The sequence below is a fragment of the Neofelis nebulosa genome, chromosome 3 (assembly GCF_028018385.1).
Source record: "Neofelis nebulosa isolate mNeoNeb1 chromosome 3, mNeoNeb1.pri, whole genome shotgun sequence".
NCBI classification, from domain to species: Eukaryota; Metazoa; Chordata; class Mammalia; order Carnivora; family Felidae; genus Neofelis; species Neofelis nebulosa.
The window spans coordinates 102,429,600-102,449,312 of NC_080784.1; the positions used below are offsets into that span (position 1 = coordinate 102,429,600).

Consider the following 19,713-nt stretch of genomic DNA (forward strand, 5'->3'; position numbering starts at 1 on the left):
TGGCTCGGAGCCTGGAGCCTGTTTCCGATTCTGTGTCTCCCTCTCTCTCTGCCCCTCCCCCGTTCATGTTCTGTCTCTCTCTGTCCCAAAAAAAAAAAAAAAAAAAAAAAAGTTGAAAAAAAAAATTAAAAAAAAAAATAAATAAAATAAAATATATCATTTTATGGGGCACCTGGGTGGCTCAGTTGGTTAAGTGTCTGACCTTGGCTCAGGTCATGATCTCACGGTCTGTGGGTTTGAGCCCCGCGTCGGGCTCTGTGCTGACAGCTCAGAGCCTGGAGCCTGTTTCAGATTCTGTGTCTCCCTCTCTCTCTGACCTTCCCCTGTTCATGCTCTCTCTCTGTCTCAAAAATAAATAAACGTTAAAAAAAAATTAAAATATGTCATTTTATGATAAAATATAAAGACAATTTTTATATATTCAAGATAATTTATCATGAAAATAAAATATCATACTGCATTGCACTAAACCAATACTCTCAGGAAAAATTTTCGTGCTCAGAACTGCTCAAATCCTTCACTCCAAGACTCAAAGGGCATCTTTAGGTCATTTGTTACTTCTTTTGTTACTATTCTCATTTTTCTGGTGCAAAAAGCAAACAAAAAAACACAAACAAAATAAAACAAAACAAACACAACCCTTTCTTCCTATCATCTTTCATCCTGCTTCTAACTGCTGAGTATTGAACATCAGATAATTAATGACTATAAGTAAAATAAGATTTTCAGGGTACATTTCATACGAAAAAAAGTGGACTGGCTTTGATCCAAAGAATTATTATAGGTGTTCAAGGATCTGTTCTTCACGTTCACAAAAGTGTTTGGAAACTGGAAGCCAACCTCTGCCTGAAATCCAGGTACTTCAAAATACTGAGTCAAGACATTAAATAGTATGGGGGAATCAAAGATCACTGACACACTGAAAGTTTCTAACCTAGTCATTAAAACATCAAATTAACTATATAGAGAATATCATCTAGCTTAAACTGCTTAGTTTGGAAATACAATAGAAATTCAAAAGAAACATGTTAGAATATTTGCAAGGCAAATTTATTTCACCTAAGATATACTGGTTATTTGAGTTTGTCAACTAGATTTTCAGAAGAAGTATTAACCAGATTAAGACAATCTTGACTCTAAAACAGATCATTAAAGTGACTGACAAAGTAGCTACTGAAACAGAGAACTGTCTCACAGTTAATACAGTAATCCTTATTGGTACTTAGTGATTTTCACAATTTCTCTTCAAGGTGACTTTGATTCTGCTCTTGACCAAAGCATTGATGGTTGTGGCAACAACAACGTGTTTAAGGGGAAAATGACCCATAAGGAACATGGAGAACATGTGTGCTTCATGAACATGTCTCTTCAGAAAGGCTTGCGATATTATCATCTCTCACCCAAAAACATAAAGTACATGGCCTAGTATTCTCAATAGCAAATGCTCAAATACCCAAAGAATTTAATCAAATCTGTGGTTGCACATTCTTAAAAGAGGAACTGAGTGTTGAAGGAAAGATTAGGGAGGACAGGAGAAATCCAGAAGAGCTCTCTTCCTTGTTTTCTCTTTCAGAATGCCTAGTAGGCATAGAAAATATTATTTTTCTCATGTGATTAAAAGAAGAAATAAGTGATAAAATGTCAAGAGTAACCACAAGCAAAAAGAATACAGTTCCTACATAGGCTAACTGGCTCCCGTTCTAGGAGGGTAAATTCGCAGATAAAACCTGTGCCCCTGCCAAGGCCTGCCAAGGCGTTAAGTCTCTCCAGCTATGTAAACTGCAGAGAGTTTGCAAAGGAACAAATCCAGGACATAACCCCCTTGAAAACAACAAAAGGGATACTTGTCCAGACATTCACATTGCATCATGCCACTTCACAACTTATAATGAGTCTAGAAAAAGAGGCATGGTTTTGGCATGGCTAGTCCTGTAATTCTCATTCTATAAGACAAAACAAGCACATCGTTATTTTCTAGACTACATTTTATCTGCTTGAATCTACCTAGTGAGACATTGACAAAGCTCTTCAATCAAACTAAGCCAAATCAATGTGGGATTTTTTGCTATAAACTGCAAAACTTATTAGCAATTGATCAAGGCCTGATACACTTATTTTAGGGGTTTATTCAAGAGCCTTTTCCTTTCCTTCCCCTGTCTATCTCACTAATAATTGGCTCCAGTACTGAAAGTTTGAGGGAACTTTGTTATGTTTTCTGTGTATATGGGGGTTTTTTTTTGTATATTTTCTCTATATAGTTCACATTATTCTAGATACTTAAGTTGTAAACTATACTACTGCACAAATACTTAAACTCAAACCTTTCACAGTGAGGAAGAAGAATTTTGTAGATAAAAACACATAGAGGGACAGATGGAAAGATAGAGAAACAGACAGGTAGCTAAACAATGTGCCTTTTACCACCATGAGATTTAGGGAAGACTATACCCTAAGTCTTCCATCTTTATCCAACAGACCAGATATATTTATAACCTGCACATTGAAAATAGCTACTATGTGGAAAGGGCCATATCTGACATTCACAAAGTTAATAAAGTAATATTGAAAGTGTCAAAACATGTCCATTTTATTAAATTTTTTTCCCCTAGCATTTTTGAGTTTGTCAAAATTTTTCCAGATTTAACACAATTTTAGTCTCAGGTTTGTATAAATTCAGACTCAAATTCTTCTGTTTTCAGTAAACTTGGGAAAACTTACCTTACTGCCAATATTTGCAATATAAAATAGTAAAGGTCACAGCGATTTACAAGAGTTTTTAAAACCCAGTCTGAGAGATTTATGATACGTTGTGCATTCTTATTTCTTGCAATCTGTTATTCAAAAGATTAGAGGAGAATTAAGAAGGCTAAAGTCACAACTTCTTGCCATAGGCTTATTTTTCCTGCTTCCATCTCTTTGGTCTCTCTACTTACTCATTGATGAAAGTATGGAAGGAAAAATATATTATTCCCTATCTTAGTACATCACCAATACAGAAAACATGCAGTTCAACAATCCTTCTCCTGCTGAATAGTGAAGAAGAGTGTTTAGCATGGTGAAGATTAGTTATATATGGCCCAGAGCCATTCCTGAGAAGCTTATTAACTAGTTAAAGAGTTGGAACTAACGTATAGTAAACATTACATTGCCAACTGAAGGCAATCCATTTGCTCTGGAAATCAGGAGCATTGGTAGGGCTGATAACCTCTTGTGAAAGTGGAGGAGCTGCCTAATGGAGATTTGATATAGGGAAGAGCCAAGATGGCAGAATAGCATGGAAGTTGTTTTTGCATCTCGTGCCCGTGAAATACAGCCAGATCAACACTAAACCATCCTGCACACCTAGAATACTGATTTGAGGATTAGCACAATGGAGGTCTGATATTAAGACACTGGCTACCTCTGCATGCAGGTAAGTGACTGAAGTGCCTACAGATTGGAATCCTTATCCTAATGTTTGAAGGATTATCTTCTATCCAGAAGCCATACTATATTAGTCTGCTAGGCTGTCATTGCAAAATACCACAGACTGGGTGCCTTAAGCAAAAGAAATTTATGTTCTCACAGTTTTAGAGGCTGGAAGTCCAAGATCAAGGTGCTGGCAGGATTGGTTTCTGGTGAAGCCTCTCTTCCTGGTTGATGGATAGTCACCTTCTCACTATGTCCTCACATGGCCTTTCCTCTGTGCTAACAGAGAAACAGAAAGAACACTCTCTTATGTCTCTTCCTCTTCACATAAGAACACAAGTTCTATTGGATTATAAGGCTCCATCCTTATGACTTCATTGAACTTTTATTGCCTCCTTATTGCCCTGTCTCCAAACACAGTCATACTGTAAGATCGAGCTTCAACATATGAATTTGGAGGGAATATAATTCAGTCCCTAATACATACCTTAAGTCGAGAGAGTTATGGAGGACTAAGACTACCAGAAGACTATGATACTTAGGCCACAAAATGTAGGCCCTTGTAAGTTTCCTTGGGGGAAAAAAAAAATCAGTCTCCATTGAAATATGCTTTAGGTTTATGTCTCTAGCTTTAATAAAAGTTTGTCACATGAACTATTTCTCCCTTTTTTAGGGATATTGTCTATTCCCAATTTTCAATTCCTTCTACATAAGTTCTGTGCGAGATTTGTCTTTTAGAATTTAGTGCCAGGGGCAAAATCTGTCTTCCCTGACAACTTCCTGTAATTCCTTAAAATGCCAAGAAACTCATACTATAATATTTTCACTTTTTCTTCTAGTCTGGCAGGAAATTTTGGGTCATATTGGAAGTTCAAACATAGCAAACCTATTAACTGCTTATGTCTGCAACCATCCTCTTACATGTTTTGCTTTTCATCCTGATTCACTTAGTACTTTTCTTAGTAAAAATTCTCTTAATATGCTTTTTAGCGGCCTCAATAAAACACATTTTCATGAAAAAGATAACGTTTAAACAAATCCCTGGCACTACAAGTATCTTTATAAAATTAAATCAGATTTTTATTTTGGGGCTTGGGGGGGAGAGACAAGTGGGGGAGGGGCAGAGAGAGAGGGAGACAAAGAACCTGAAGCAGGCTCTTAGCTGTCAGCACAGAGCCCAATGTGGAGCTGCAACCCACGAACCATAAGATGGTGACCTGAGCTGAAGTCCGACGCTTAACCAACTGAGCCACCCAGGCGCCGCTACGCCAGATTTTTAAAAATAAGATGGCAGATACCAGTTTCTGTGAAAATAACACGTATAAAATAAGAAAAAAAAAATAGTGGCCACCAAAGAAGAGAATTCTAATTTATCTTTAAGTTTTCACTCTTAATACCCAGGAAAATGAATATCTGGCAATGAATATGAAAATAAAATTTCAAGAGTAGCAAAACCCATTTAAAAGTGGAAGATAAAGCTTCCAACAGAATCAATATATAATTTTAAGCCATTATATACAAATTAACTTTTATACTGGTTAGTAGTGTATCATCTTAGCTAGCAATAGTCTATAGGAAATAAGCTCCACCCTTTTGCTGATGTGGGCGCACTGTTCTGCATTGTACCTCTCTGGTCGTGGCTGACCACTGGACTGTGCAGGTTAAAGAGTAAACAAAAGGGGCACCCGGGGGGCTCAGTCGGTTAAGCGTCCACTTCGGCTCAGGTCACGATCTTGCAGTCCGTGAGTTCGAGCCCCGTGTCGGGCTCTGGGCTGATGGCTCAGAGCCTGGAGCCCGTTTGGGATTCTGTGTCTCCCTCTCTCTCTGCCCCTCCCCCTTCATGCTCTGTCTCTCTCTGTCTCAAAAATAAATAAACGTTAAAAAAAATTTTTTTAAAGAGTAAACAAAAGAAGCACCAGCAGCATGGCAGCCAGGAGGAAAAGGACAGATGCCCTTTCGGAGTCTCGACATGTGCTAGGATGTGACTTCAAGGCCTCTCACTAATAAGATTCATGCCTGTGGAAAAACTGAGTTTTTTAAGTTTTAGAAAGAAACTGTAGTTTCTAGAAAGGAAAGGTAAAATAAATCATAAACTACAATATTTAGCTCTTTTTTACCATGGTACAAAATTAGTGCATTGGAATAACATGTCTCACTATGTTGTGCAAATGTTGTACACATATTGTGTAAAAGTCCAGAGGATGCGTTTACAAAATATCAGCAACATGTGTTGATAATATTTAAAATCTATCAATCATGTATGAATGTCAGAAAACAATATGTTGTTGGATCTGCTGAACAAAGAAAAACTAACACAAAAAACTAGGTAAGGTCTTCCTGAAATTCTTCACAAATATGACAGACCTCCATAAAAACTCTGCCTTGTACTGTGGTTTCAACTAAATGGGGAAAAAAATAAGTAAAGCAACTTACATTCTGATAGGGGAGTGATAGGAAGTCTCTGGGAAAATAAGTTTTCACAAAGTAGGTAAGAAAGACTAAGCTAAACCCTGTATGGAAAATTAGGTCAAGATGAAGACTGAACATAAGCAATTACCTTCCCTATCTAAAACCTTCTAAAACAAATAGGAAAGATGACATGGGAGAGAATAATTCCTGAAGCATATTAGAAAACACAAAAGTGTTCAGTTAGCAGAATACCAAATGCTGGCAGGGACTTAGAACAATAGGAATTCTCACTTATTGCTGGTGGGAATGCAAAAATTATGTAGCACTTTGGAAAAGTTTGGTAGTTTCTTATAAAGTTAAATACACACTTACTGCTGTGGATTGTTTGTATGCCCCCCCAATTCATATATTGAAGCTTATCTCCAACATGATGATAATTGGAGGTAAAGCCTTTGGAAGGTGATAATTGGAAGGTCATGAGGGTTTAGCCTTCATGAATGGGATTAGTACCTTTTTATAAAAGAGACTTCAGAGAGGTCCCTTAAGCCTCCCACCATGTGAGGACACAGTAGGAAGATGGCCTTCCAGGAAGAAGGTCCTCAACTAGACACTGAATCTGTCAGCACCTTGATCTTGGACTTTATAACCTCTATAACTGTAAAAAATAAATTTCTATTGTGTATAAACCACTCAGTCTATGGTATTTTGTTATACCAGTCCAAATGGACTAAGGAAATATATAAAATATACAAATTTATTTTTTCATATGTCATGACAGGAAAGCCAAGATCCTGGAAAAAAACCTACTGCTCATTTGTCTACTGTGCTCATATCTCACACTCTATTTTCACTGCACAATGATGCTTATTATAACATACAGTGTGTCTGTTTATTATCATCTATGTCTCTTATTGGAGCATCAACTCTGTGAGGGAAAGGATTGTAGCTATCCTGTTCAATGCTATATCACCAGAACTCTAACAAAAATTTTATAATTTTGTTAAATTGAATGACTCAATTCCAACTTAGATGATGAGAGAAATATCTAAAAAGAATGGCTGCAGCATCAGTACATCCCATATTCATTTTGCCTCCATTCACTGTAGTAACCTAAGTGAACATGTTATAAGTACAGCACCTAGCTTAACATTTTTCAGAGAAAGTCAGTGATCCTATTTATTATTATTTTTTTTTAAGTTTATTTATTTTTGAGACAGAGAGAGACAGAGCATGAACGGGGGAGGGGCAGAGGGAGAGGGAGACACAGAATCGGAAGCAGGCTCCAGGCTCTGAGCCATCAGCCCAGAGCCCGACGCGGGGCTCGAACTCACAGACTGCGAGATCGTGACCTGAGCTGAAGTCGAATGCTTAACCGACTGAGCCACCCAGGTGCCCCGTGATCCTATTTAATATAATGATTCAATACTAGGAGTAACAGAAATGTGCTAAATTAATCTACATATTTAAATTAATTTTGTAATAGCTTCCAAAGAAGAAATGGAACCTAGACAAAAAAATCAAATTATATATACTCCGTATTTTACCAGGATTCCTTGATCTGGTAATATGGTAAACCCAAACTCAGTTAAGCAATTTCTGAGCATCATGCTATATGAAGTATATATCTATTTATATATCTATAATTACATCAAAAAGAATAAAATACCTAGGAATAAATTTAACCAAGGAGATAAAAGACTTGAAAATTACAAGACACCAAAAAAGAAATTGAAGATAGCACAAATAAATGGAAAGATATATGATGCTCATGAAGTTGAAGAATTAATATTGTTAAAATGTCTATTCTACTCAAAGCAATCTACAGACTCAATGCAGTCCCCATCAAAATACCAATGTAATTTTTCACAGACTAAAACAAAGAATCCTAAAATCTGTTTGGAACCACAAAAGACCCCAAATAGCCAAAGCAATCCTGAGAAAGAAAAAAACTGGAGGTATCATGCTCCCTGATTTTAAGCTTTACAACAAAGCTATAGTACTCAAAACATATGGTGCTGGCAGGAAAACTGACACACAGATCAATGGAATAGAATAGAGAGCCCAGGGGTGCCTGGGTGGCTCAGTTGGTTAAGCATCTGACTCTTGATTTTGGCTCAGGTCATGATCTCACAGTTTGTGAGTTTGAAGCCCCACACCAGGCTCCATGCTGTCAGTGCGGATCCTGATTGGGATTCTCTCTCCCTCTCTCTGTGCACTCTCCTCTCTCAAAATAAATAAATAAACTGAAAGAAAGAGAGAAAGAGAGGAAGGAAGGAAGGAAGGAAGGAAGGAAGGAAGGAAGGAAGGAAACAAATTTTAAAACTTATACCATCCCTCACACCCCTCATTTTCATCCACAAACCAAGGAAGTAAGGTAGTACAGGCCAAAGTACAAAGCATGTTTACATTGTTTTAAGGTTGAAAAAAAGAAAAACAGTTAACCTATTCTTAAATAATAAAAGATATAATTATTCTCTTTTGCCTTGAGCACTGATCTCGGTTTCTTGGTGTCTTAGTCTGTCTGGACTAGTACAACAAAATACCATAGACTGGGTGATTATAAGCAACAAAAATTTACTTCTTATAGTTCTGGAGTCTGGGAAGTCTAAAATCAAGACACCAGCAGATTTCAGTGTCTGGTGATTCCCTGCTTCCTAGTTCATAGATGGCCTTCCTCTTGCTGTATCCTCACATGGTAGAAGGGGCAATGGAGTGCTCTCGGGTCTCTTTTATAATAGCATTATTCCCACTCATGAGGGCTTTATCCTCATGACCTAATCATCTTCCAAAAGCCCTACTCCTAAATACTACCATGTTGGGCATTAGGATTTAAACATATGAATTTGGAAGGAACATAAACAGTCTATAGCACTTAGTTTCGATTCCTAAGGAAAAGTAGCAATGGTCACTCCTAGAAAACTATGGGTAAAACAATCAAAGATAGATCTTAAAGTCATACATTATGCACTGTCTTTGGGTCAGATAACCAGAGTTCAAATTCTGATTCCCCAAGTTTTAGTTCTGGGGAACCTGGGCTACTTACTTTACCTCTCTGCACCTGGGTTATCTCATCTTATATAAAAGAGGATAATAATGGTACCTACTTCATACACTTGTTAAGAAGATCAAATAAATCATAAAAGAACAGTACCCAGCTACCCCAGCACACAGTAAGCAGTCAGTAAATTTGAGCTATGAAAATAATGAAAGGATATAAAAAGAGAGGATACCTTGGAGGAACTTACAATACAGTGAGAAAAACAAACCATAAATGAAACAAATTATATGGGAATGAATATTAACATGCATAAGAATAAATATATACCTTACAAACTAAAACTTTAGGAAAAGGAGATTACAGGAACAATGATAGTAGCCTTTTGTTGAGGAAACAATCACAAAATAAATGAGTTCAAATGTCATATTTGGTAATAAGAACTCAAATGATGGAAACCCCAGCCGATATCTCCACTACTCTGTGACCTGGGTTCCTGTATGGAAAAGACGAAACGGCTAGTCTTTTTGAATTTCATAGAAAAAAGAAATCTCAGAAGAGAAATAGCACTTTCATCTCTTAAGGGTGGTGATATCTGGAATACAGAGCTAGGAAGGTACTAGTACTGAATTTATAAAGGTTTAAAAAATAAAAAAAGTCTTTTTGCTTCTGTAATTAAGAGAAGAGACCAGACTGGAAGCAATAGGTCTATCTTGTTCACCAGCACAGCCTCAGAAGCTGGCCCATGTCCGCTCCCTCAGCTCTATCCCAGGAAATAATCACTTATTTCTCCAAAATCTCAGTATTTCAGTTTTCTGCTCTTAGACAATTTAGTGCATTTTAATTCCTATTATGGGCGTGTAGATGTTGGGCTCCATATGCAAGTGTTGAATCACTACTTAGTTAACACACAGTATAATAGTAGTTTGAGGTCTACATGTATGTTATGTTATGTTATGTTAACTAACTGAAATTTAAATAAAACTTTAAAAACCATTTTTGCCAAATTCCTCAATTATTTAAAATGATCATATTCCCCCTTTAAAAATGATCATACTTTATAACTTTAATTTATCACACATTAGAACCTCTCTAGAAATCTTAAGAAACCAATCGTTTACCAGGTTTCAGAAGTGCCTCGTTTTCTGTAGAGTAATTAAGTTTGCTGCCTTTTAAAAAAAATAAAATAATAAGTAAGCATGCACAAGAGTAATACATAATGCCAAATATGTTTTTTACTCCCTACGGATTGCAGAAAAGATTCAATATTTTTTCTTTATTTACCACACTATTAAACACCTCAGTCCCGAAACCGCCATCAACACTAAATTCTAACTGCAAGTGATTTATTGAACCTAAAAGCTTAACTCTACTTTCAATTTCCCTTTCTCAATTGAGAACACAAAACAATTTTGCCAACATACAGAGTGCTAGGCTAGTTGTTATTAGGAAAAAGGGAAATAATAAAAACCTGTGAGCCCTTACAAGTGAAAGGCTTAAATAATCATTTCTATCATTCAATCTCATATTTTAGGTTTTACCCTTCTTTTGGGGGACATCAGGAAGGAGGTTGGATATTTTTTCGTTCATCAGTATTGCAGTCTTAATTCTCTTTTACAATTTAAAAGGGCTACTGTGCTTCTGAAGCTTCTCTGGTCAGGGGCTTTTTATGCCTAAAGTTTCAAAACCTAGGGCAAATGGTTTTCTCCAACCCTGCTTAACTCAAATATGAAACAGGAAACTGTGATGTCGTGTCTAGTAAACCATCAAAAGCACTCTGTTTAAAATAGAGAAATTAAGTGAGCTCACTGCTACTTTCAAATACCTTAATTTTTGGTAGAAGACTTACCTATCTAGGAGTCATTGTAAAAGGTTAATTAAATAAAATAAAAATAGGGTCGTCACTTCTTCCTAAGTGCATCCTAAGTTGTCTCAGCAAATGAGTTCCTTCATCGGAAAAGATGAAAGATGTCAGCATTCTCCTGTGAGAATGATGTACACTTAAGAAGTTACTTAGCTCACAACTCAGAAAATTCCTCTAATTCGTGGAACAAGAGAATAATAGAACTTGAACATTCAATAGTATCATAATGGTACTATTTTAATATCGATAACTTTGTGGCTATACATAGCTAATCACAACTGTAGGCAACTGAGCAGTCATTTAGAGCACTTAAGGAAAACAAAATAGTCCTCTGAGGCTTTGACATGATAAACATACAAGTTCACTATCTAAACATTAAGTCATCTTTTAAATGGATACTTTAAGTAATCACTTCCTGTACAACCGGAATGAAATATACACTGATTTTAATGACAGTGATAATAAAGTTGGTTACGTAATTCCAAGCCAGTCACCTTCAGGAAAATGATGAGCATTAGTCTTCAGAGACAAAGTTTCTTAAGAGAAATTACTAGCACTATTAATGTGGTTAACATAAAAAGTGGGGGGATGGGGAAGAGAAGGAACCTAGCTCTCATAGCTGAGCTGCAGTTGACATTATTTTTTAAAGTCCTTTCTTTACAGGATTATTTTGCTATAACTATTGACAATATCAAATAATTTTAGTTTATTTTAAATAAAAATCATAGATTGTTATTACTGAGCCCTCAGTGATCCTAATTTTTAAGCTCTTTCTCTTATCAAGTGTCTTAGTTTTCCTCCAGTAAATGTGTTCAGCTGGGTTTAAGTACTGGGTTTACTACTGGAAAGCTGAAAAGGACAAACTCAGTTTTTTTCCCTTCACAACTCTCTGAAAGAGCTCCACTTTATTAAAAAGATAGAAAAGAAGGAAGTAAATGAAATAAAATACAAATTCTGTTTCTTTTCAGAATGACTATTTTCAGAAAGATTATTCTGGTCTATATCATATTTTGGAACCAATTCCTCTAGTCTAAAAGATTCAATGAGTAATAGAAAATAATAAAGGGAGGATAAAAGTACAATAAGTACAATAAGTGTTTTTACTTTTAATTTTATTTTAGCTGGCAAAGAAACTAAGAGATAGGTAAAGAGTATCCAAATAATTGTTAAAATCCGTCTGTAACTAAGAAATGGGTAGTGGGATTATGTGACTTTTGTTTTCTTCCTCATACTTTTTCTAAATTTTCAAAAACAGTGTTACAATAAACACATGTTACTTTTATCAGCAGAAAAGAGGATTTAAGTGCTTTTTCTATTTCTGGTTGCCAGGTCAGCCTCCTGATCCAGCTCTTAGTGAAGATATGGAGCTTATACTTTTTCCTTAAACTCACACTCCTGGCACAGCACTGAACACGTTCTGGGTATTCACCAAGTCTGCACTGTCTAATTGATGTAGTGTTCCTTCACTTTTACACACCTCTGTACTTAAAACACTGTTCTCAAGAGTATCTAAATACACTTTTAAATGGTACAGAAATTCTCCACTAAAGTAACTTCTTTATATTCATCAACTCTTAGGAGCAGATGAGTAAGGTGACATTTTCATGTTGTTGGTTCAAAGTTGCTCAGAACAAAAAGCCACTATCTTTTGGTTTAGAGTTAAGATTCACTCTAAAAGTAAGATGGTTGGGCGTTCTCAGACATGGCCCAGTCTTTAGATTTTTATCAAGGATGCTGCCTCCACATTACAATTGTAGATGTACAGTTTAAGTATTAAAATTGAGATTACTTTTTTCCCAAAGAGTGTGGTGTCCACTTCTGGCAACAGTGCTGGGAAAGAGATTGCCATAATCTCCTTAAAGCCAGGTCCCCCCCCCCTCCCCCCTACCCCCCCCCCCACCCCCGTCTTTCCATCTTTAATGCTTTGGCCACTATGTGAGGCAGAGTAGGTATTTTATAACTGTTACAAATTGAAAAAGTCAATTAGTCTGCCAATATAGCTACAAACCTAGTTTGTCATGAAATCAATGTAGTATGTTCAGGGAGAAGGATAGTCTAAAAAAATTTATTTATTTAGAGTTTTAAAACAAAAACCCTACCAAATATACAATGAAAGGTCAAAATATACTGTTTTCTACAACATGTTAGGCATTTAAGACCATTTCATAAGAATACATGTGGCTAATAATTAAATGTGATATCAAATAAAAACTTCTTAAGCTGGTATCATCTTAACTAACAAATGGATTCTAGAGTTGAATTCATAGAACATAAAAAATTGTTTTGAATAAGGATCAAGTTATGAAAATTGTTCACCTCATAAAACAGATATAGATATAATAAATGCACCCTGAACCAAAACACATGACTTAAAGCGATACAGTTTCCTTAGCCTCGCTAAGGAGTGCTTTCTTGAAGTTACCCATCAGTGTTTCAATAATATTCTTTTTTCTTTTCATTTTTACAAGTTTTGTGTTCAATCATATATGTGACCCAGATATTCAATGCCACCTTGCTAATGCTGAGACAGCCATTGTATCCATAAAACCACCGCACAGTGTCTAAATCAGGAGCTGAATATGTTCATCTACCTTTTATCGGCTCTAAAAATGCAGAGCAAACATTATCTATTGTTAATTACCTGTAAAGTAGGGCTTTAGCCACTTCCCCTGTTTCTAAGAGCCCTGAAGTGAAACCTAAAAGAAGTCACCCATTGTTTTCAATTGTGCAAGGGCCAGGAGCAAACAGGGCTCAAATTGCAGCTCTGAAAGGCCACAGGAAATTGGCATACCACTAATCTGCACTCAACTATTCAAAGAAACAAAGCCCGCATTCCTGCTGAAAAACTCACCAGCAGAAACCCAAGGCAGATCTGTTCAGTAAGGACCACAGAATAAATCTGTAGAAATAAAAGTTTTAATTAGAGGACCAAGAGACCTGGCTCTAGTTTCCTAGCTCTGAGAGTAACACGCATCATTTAGATTTCCACCTTCCCAATTTTCCCCAAAATGAGACTATACAATTAGAAGAATTTCCACTTAATGATTTGAGCAGGGATGGAGTTAGAGGGGACAACATAATAAAAGGCCAACTGTTCACTGCAGATAGCTGAGTTATAATCAACTAGTATGCTAAAATAATCAAAATCTAAAACAATTTTAATTGCTTTTGTGTATTTGGGCTATATGCATTTCTTTTAAATGCAACAACATTGTTTCTAAACCATAGCAATGGCATGCAATTAAGAAATTGGTCAGTATCTTTCAGTCGAAACAGCACGATTTAAATTTCAAGTAAAATTCAAGTATGAATATAAGGATAGTTTTTTCAACTAGATGCTCCATCACAGCATAAGTCACGGACAGAACACTGCTACATCACCAGCAGGCATGGCATACCCATTTGTTCTTACATAGTGGGCATCGAAGAGAGAGCAGAATTAATGAACAGAGCCAGGGAAGTTAGGTTTTAATCCTAACTTTACTAATAAATGGGAAAATCTTATTTCTTCCCTGTGTCAAACTTATCTATAAAACTAAGCTAATCATTTGACTCCTCCTTAACTCACAAGTTTGTTGAAATACCAAAACTTTATAAACCCAAGTACTAACAAAAATATTGTATGTAATATACAACTCAAGATATTACGGTATTTACTAAGAATAGTGTTCTGATTTGAGTAATAACTTGAATTATATAATATTATTATAGCTCTACCCAAAGAGGATTCAAAAGCATTCATAGCCATTGTGCATTTGAAAAAGGTGATGTTTTGACGAGTTTTGTGACTATGCCAAGTTCAGCGAGAAGAGTAAACAGTAGTTTAGTATCTAGGAGAAAGAGCATTAGTACCTAAGAAGCTGAGAAGGGCTCTGGCATTCTCCAAGACTCCCAAATCAACTCAGTATTAATTACTCTTAAGGATATTTCTGACTCTTAATGAAAATGTTATGAATATCTAAGAATAGATTAGTAAAGAAGGAGTAATTCCAAGCACTTCCATGTCCAGCCTATTTGGGATGTTATAGAGAGGATGCATTAGTACAGTGGGTAAAAGGTAAGATGATTCAACGGCCTCTAATGTCTGTCTTCTCCAGTGCCAAAACTGTACTGCCCCAATTCTTAAAAAACTATTCTCTTCTGGAAACTTTAACATAATCAGTGATATTACAAAAATATTCTATAGCAAATAATCACAATATTTTTAGAACTCTATTTACTATATGCAAGACTAAGATGGTTTAAAGTAGGTTACATATTGGGGTGCCTGGGTGGCTCCAACTCTTAATATTAGCTCAGGTCATGATCCCAGGGTCATGGGATTGAGCCCTATATAGGGCTCTGTGCTAAGTGTGGACTCTGATTAAAATTCTCTCTCTTCTGCTGCCCCTTCTCCCCTCCCAGGCTCGCACTCTCTCTAAAAAACAAACAAAAAAAAAGTCAGAATGTATCATATCAGAATGTATATTACCATAGTCCCCCCAATCAGAAAAACGAGATCCAAATATGGGCTTTTATACTCAATTGTAAAATGCAGGAAAAATCGTATTTATTGAATGCCTAGTATGAGCAAAGCACCTGTGGAGTGCCAACAGGTCTACAACATAATCTCAATCTCAAAGAATTGCAATACAAAAGGAGTGACAAGACATAAATGTTAAGCGTCAGAAAATGCCACCCCCAAATATGCTGCTTTAGCATAAGTATTACTTTGAGCTAAAAGCACTAAAAAACAGCACTTGGATAAAGGGTGCTCTGATCTCCCATTTTCTTCCTGAAAGCGATGAAACTCCCTTGGGAAAGATGCCTTCCCTGGACTAGGAGGAAGCGAATATTCTTAACACCAGGGATGGGAGTGGAGACCAGAGAAATCTATACAAATGGACCTTGTTAAGATAATTCATCTTCTTTTAGTCTCCCCATATGTCTCAGTTACTTTTCCACAATTGTCTCTCTTTGTTCAACCTAGTATATAAATACTTAGGCCTAGCCACTTCCTTGGGTGTTCATTTTCCTAAGGGGGCTTCCATGTACATTTAAAAATCTGTATGCTTTTCTCCTGTTGATCCATCTTATGCCAATTTAATTCTCAGGCCCAGCCAGAGATCTTAAGAGGGTAGTGGTGAAGTTTTGCCTCCTCTCCAACATTAAAAAGTAAACATGAAAATTAATGAGCAGTTTACACAATGCTGTCACTAAAAAAATTCTGGGAGAGATTATTTTGTCATGATTCAGTTGAAGTAGAATTTAGACCTAGCTATAAAAGAATAGAATTTAAAAGGTAAAGACTGGGGTGCCTGGGTAGCTCTGTTGGTTAAGTGTCCGATTTTGACTTAAGTCATGATCTCATGGTTCATGAGTTCGAGCCCTGCATCTGGCTCTGTGCTAACAGCTCAGAGCCTGGAGCCAGCTTTAGATTGTCTTCCAATCTCTCTCTGCCCCTCCCCTGCTCACACTCTGTCTCTCTCACTCTCGAAAAATGAATAAATATTAAAAAAAAAAATTGTTTAAGGTAAAGGCAGTCTCTGAGGTCAGGTTTGAAGGTGTGTTTTAGGGACAGAGAGTGAACCAATTCCACTAGATAGAAGACTTAAGTTGCAGAAAAGCAGGAGAGAAGAGTGAACAGGCTGGTTGGGGGTCTGACAGCACATCTATGAAAGCCTAGTACAGGAGTTTTCACTTAATCCTGTAGTTAACGCATAGGGTGACTGCAAGAACAGAGGATAGGGCAAGAGGGAAAGAGAAAACTTGGGGCTTCAGAAAGACATACAGTCTGATGAACTGGAAAAGATTAATTTTTAATATGGTTATTTGTTATGCAGTCATGCTGTAGGCCAGTAACATCATATGATAAATGACACAAATGTTTCCAAGTGTAAATCATCATATTCCAACTAGGCAGCCACCAACAGACACACATTTTCCATTGGGTCAAAGGGACCCAAAATTTTATTTGCACACAAAAATACAGATGTGTGTTTTGTTCCCCATAGGCAACATCTGAACGGCCCCCATCGTGAAATCACCGCTGTATGCTCGGGGCTGCCTGTGGTTGAGTTAGTCATTTGTTGTGCCATAGGAAGGAGGTGACAGTTACTGCTTGGATATGTTTGTAGGGCATAACCTCAAAGGGACTTCCTCACCACACTCTATAGTAGAAAGAAATAAATGTTTGTTTTGAAAGATAAGCATAGGTAAGTAGGAAAAAATGCTCAAGGGCAAATACTTTTGAAAAAAAAATGCTTTATGAAAGAATGTTGGGTTTTGTTGTTTTTTTTTTTTTCAAGAAAGGCAAGTTCAAGCAGACCACTTTTTTTTTTTTTTGAAGAGTACTGCCTGCTTTTCTTCTTTCCAAAATTTGCCAGATTTTACAATCCATATGAAGCATATTTCCCTAAGGATTAAGAGACTCCCCTCCAATTAAAATTTTTAGTTAAGAAATTAAGGGACCACATGGTACATATTTCATTGCCAAGGAGAAAAGAAATCCTATTATCTACATAGAATGCAAGGAAATGTGAGCTTTCATACTTGACTTTTTTTTTTTTTTACTAAACTCTTGAAATCAAGCAATGCCAGTTTCCCTCAAATTCAAGTTATTCTGCTTTATAATGATCACCTCTCAAAAAAGCATTTCCAAGTCTCGACATGTGCCACATACCACCTATAAAATGTAGAAAATTTTTAACTCCAATACTCTCACTTAAAAGCATTTCAAACTATAAAGAAAAAAATGACCAATTATAATCCCGAAATTATTTTGTCCTTCATTTTATATAGCTTCTGCAAGAATTTGGATTTTACTGCCTCCCCGATTGTTATGGTGAACTCTATTTAGGAACTGCGTATTAAACTCCCAGTCTTCAAGTAGAGACAAGGTCTATAGTACAGGTGTCTTAAAAGTACTTTTCATATATTCTGGGGCGCCTGGGTGGCTCAGTGGGTTAAGCGTCCGACTTCGGCTCAGGTCATGATCTCATGGTCCGGGAGTTCGAGCCCCGAGTCAGGCTCTGTGCTGACGGCTCAGAGCCTGGAGCTCGTTTGGGATTCTGTGTCTCCCTCTCTCTCTGCCCCTCCCCCGTTCATGCTCTGTCTCTCTCTGTCTCAAAAATAAACAAAAACGTTAAAAAATTAAAAAAAAAAGTACTTTTCATATATTCTTCTCATTCTTCTGGTTCTCTTTCCTATTAGATATTTATCCTTGAGTAAGTCATTTTATCTCTCTGAAGTCAACTTTCTTTACTTTGAAATGAAGGAAGGGAAAACCAAGTAGTCTTTAAGGTTCATTCCAGGTTTGCTTTTGAGTGGCTTCAAATTGTTCTGTAATCTTAATTCCCGATCACCTAATACATCCCAACCACTCTCCTTCCTTTGTCTACCATTGTCACCACCATTTTTGACTTTGACAAACAGGCAGAGAAAAACACAGGGGAGAAGGAAAAACAGGACACTGAAGTTGCAAACACTGTTTTTAAAGTCAGTGATACAAAACGTAAGGCCTAGGGGAAGAAGGAGGCAGAGTGCTGAGGAAATAGGGGTTAATGTTTTCAGAAAATCAGGAGAACATGGTTGGCTTGCTGAATTTTCTAGTTCTGGAATTTGGTATTTCTGACAACAAGTTCAAATAATTCACTTTTCTGAGTGATAGACCATGAACTCTGTCTAGGGAGCTGAGGTAGAAGAAATAATAATTTAGTTGCTGTTTGATTTTCATAGCATTTGATTCTATTCTCTGCTTTATTGTTTCCTGCATTCAGTCTACTTCATTACTCATTAACTGTTCTGGGAGAGATGTGGTCTAGGGGAAAAAAGATTCTTAAATCTACACAATTAGTAGAATGTTCAGTGGAGAAAATCTTGGTTTTTTTTATACATTTCATTTATACAAATGTTCTCTTTGCCTTATGTTACCAGAAATAAGTGGATCCAGTGCTGAGTCATCTAGATTCCTCCTCCCTCATCTCAACCTTTATCTGAAACCCATCCCTTCCTTTCAATCTCCATTGTCCTTATGACATTAATCATACCAATCATTATATTAACCATCTAGCTGGTCTCCCCTTTCCACTCTAGTTTATCCCCCACAGTGCTGCCTGAAGAATTGTTTTGAAACTCTAATCTGGTCATGTCACTCTCCTGTTTATAATCTGTGCTGTCCGTGACTCCCTATCACCCATGGGATAGAGCTCAAACTCTTTAACGTGACATTCACTTTCCATAACTGGCTCCTATCCTTCCCACAGGCACCTTACATTCCAAACATACGAAATTACTTGCAATTTTCCCAGCATGCCATTTCCATTCCCACTTACATGCCTTACACTTATCTGAAATCTTTTCTCTCTCCTGTCTACCTGATGAATTACTACTCATCTTTTATGTCTTTTCTATGAAAACTTCCCTGACTTGCAAAGACAGATGTGGCTGCTTCCTCCCAGTGTTTCCACAGCCCCAGTCATCAACCGACATAATAGCACCAATCACATTGCTAAAAACTTATGAATTACTAGGCAAAGACTGGGATCCTTAGCACCTAACGTATTAGTGTCGGATAAATGATTAAAAGGTCAACAGAGCCAAGCAACTCTTCTTTTCTCTCAAAACCGCCTATATTATTGACAATAGAAACAATCAAAAACTCTGTGGAAACAAAAATTCAATTTGGTTATTAATCGCCACACGTTTCCTTAATTTGAAGCTTTTAAGAATAAATCTAGCAAGGCAACCAACAAATATTTGTTAAGCTTCTACTCTACTGCAACAGGCACTGTTCTAGGTATTGGATAGCAAGGGGTTAAGCTGATACATTTTGGTTTCATCATTTTCTACTTTATCTTCCCTAATCGAATTGTATTCCTGGTATTAAAGAGCAAAAGCCAAAGAACGGACAAAGACAGGTACAAAGAAGAAATGATAAGTAATTCCAAGAGCAGGTCTATAAACCACAAACTAACCAGTTAGAACTCCACATACTCAGTAGATAACTCTGACACCAGCAGCCTTCTTCAAGGAGATAAAACCCCTCTACATTTGGAGT

General features: G+C 36.7%; 1 protein-coding gene across 1 annotated transcript in view; it reads right to left on the reverse strand.

Moving 5' to 3' along the window:
* Positions 1 to 3,601: 3,601 nt before the first annotated feature.
* SPRY1 (sprouty RTK signaling antagonist 1) overlaps positions 3,602 to 19,713 on the reverse strand; it is a 30,634-nt gene continuing 14,522 nt past the window's right edge. The window contains exon 3 of the transcript XR_009259331.1: positions 3,602 to 3,687. The gene's annotated coding sequence lies outside the window, so the exon portion shown is untranslated. The remainder of the gene's footprint in view (positions 3,688 to 19,713) is intronic.